Here is a 2309-nt window from a genome sequence, read left to right as displayed (position 1 = left end):
AGCCTGATGGGCACCATTTTATTCCCATTGTGATCTCAACTCGCAAATCAAAATATAGATTTTCCCTCGTTTTTCCAAAGTGATGATTGTATCAATAAACCCTGCCTTTTTAAATAGGAATGCAAAATATAAGCCCAGAATGAGGAATGTCCAGTCTCCGGCCTTCCAGCCTTTGTGGAGGGGATGCTCTGTACCTGAGCAACAGCAGGAGGGCCGCAGACTGGACTTCTTTTCCGTCTGAACAAACAGAACAATCAATAACAATTAGTAAGATTGATAAAGAAAACCTAACGGGGAAGCATTAAAAAAAACAAACAAAAAAATATGTATTTCCTTATGTAAAGCAACTCCTCCAGCCCCCAGCTGTGATGGATTAAAAAAATAAGATCTCCAAGAAATAAAGAAACTATTCCAGCCTGCACCTTTTCTGTCAAAATAATTTATCCTGAGTAATTATAATAACGGGGCTATTTCAATTTACATTATTAATTTATCAATCAGCTTTGCATTAGGCGCACAATAAACAGCAGAACCTTTGCTTTTATTGTAACAAGTATATAATAATAATAATAATAATAATAATAATAATAATAATAATGTAGTAACAGTGTAACAAGGTCTGTATAGAAACACACAGTCTGCGCTAGTGCGTCTGCTTGCGCAATACATTCATATATAATGTTAATATTAATTTAAATCTGATTAACTCAACTCGTTAATAAGGGCCTTATGCGGCGATTTCCATAATAGAGATTTTAATTAAGCCGGCTATTGGAACAATACTTCATCTGCCATGATTAAAATACTCATTTTAATATCAAATGTCTTTTAGAATGTAGTACTTGGTAAAATGAAGCATTTCCTTCGGTATAAAAACCTGTAATGGCAAAATGCAATTTCTGGATATGTTTTTTTCCCCCTTCTTATTCAAAAAAATGTGAAGCTCATTTTAAAACACTTCTGAAATAGGTTACACACAGCTTAATGATCAGCAAAATGACTCTTTTCTGCAAAAAAAAAAAAAAAGGGACCTCAAAGTGAGCATACAGCTGCACAGCCAAGAGGGTCAGCATCATTTCGCAGTATTCTCTTCTTGATTACAAGCCGAGCCCATCAAACAAAACATAATTACTGTAATTTTAGGTTTATTTATTCTAATGCAGTTTCCCATCTCTGCGGTAATTATGAGCAATTTTTTCGCACAGGGAATCTTTTTGCATTAACAAAAGAGATAACACACTGAAAGCCAAATTTGCTGTGTATTGAGAAATGGGGAAAAAAAATAAAATAAAATAGGTGAGCTTCCATCTCTTTACAATGCTCCTATATTGGAGTTCAGCAAATTGCTTGCAGGTGTAGGGAACCGGTTTGGTCAATAGGGAAGGGATAGACAATTAGCAAATGCACCGAGCTTAAATAATACAGGCACAACCGGCGCAGAACAGCCCACTTCTTTCTCATCAATATATATATGTATGTATGTATTTGTTCCTCCAGTAAAATATGGTTATTTTCCTATAAAGCTATTTTATTTTATTCTCTATAGTGAATCTGTCTTTTCTAAGGCTTCTGTTAGCACAAATCCAACATTTATCTGTCTCCTTCTCTCTATATAAGTACTAATATCTCAAAAGCAAAGCAAGAATAATAAATTAAAGCTGCAGGGCGAGAAGAGTCTCTGCTTTGTCTAAAACATCTGTTGACAATTTCTTCTAAATTTGTTTGCTAGATAGCTGGCTGGATAAATCTATCTATCTATCTATCTATCTATCTATCTATCTATCTATCATCTATCTATCTATCTATCTGTCTATCTATCTATAATCTATCAATTATCTATCTATCTATCTATCTATCAATTATCTAGCTATTATCTTTCTTTCTGTATGTCTGACATTTTCTTCTAAATTTCTTCCAGCTGGGTGGATAATATCTATCTATCTGTCATCTATCTAGCTATCTATCATCTTTCTATCTATCTATCTATCTTTCTATCTATCTATCATCTATCTATCTATCTATCTCTCTATCTATCATCTATCTATCTATCTATCTATATGTATATCTATCTATCTATCTATCAATCATCTATCTATCTATCTATCTCTCTATCTATCATCTATCTATCTATCTATCTATATGTATATCTATCTATCTATCAATCATCTATCTATCTATCTATCTATCTATCTATCTCTCTATCTAATCTATCTCTAGCTATTTTTCTATCTGTATATCTATATATCTATCTTTATATCTATCTATCTATCTATATATCTATCTATCTAATCTATCTCTATCTATCTATC

This window comes from Xenopus tropicalis, chromosome 9, assembly GCF_000004195.4.
Source record: "Xenopus tropicalis strain Nigerian chromosome 9, UCB_Xtro_10.0, whole genome shotgun sequence".
Classification (NCBI taxonomy): Eukaryota; Metazoa; Chordata; class Amphibia; order Anura; family Pipidae; genus Xenopus; species Xenopus tropicalis.
This window is presented reverse-complemented; position numbering follows the sequence as displayed.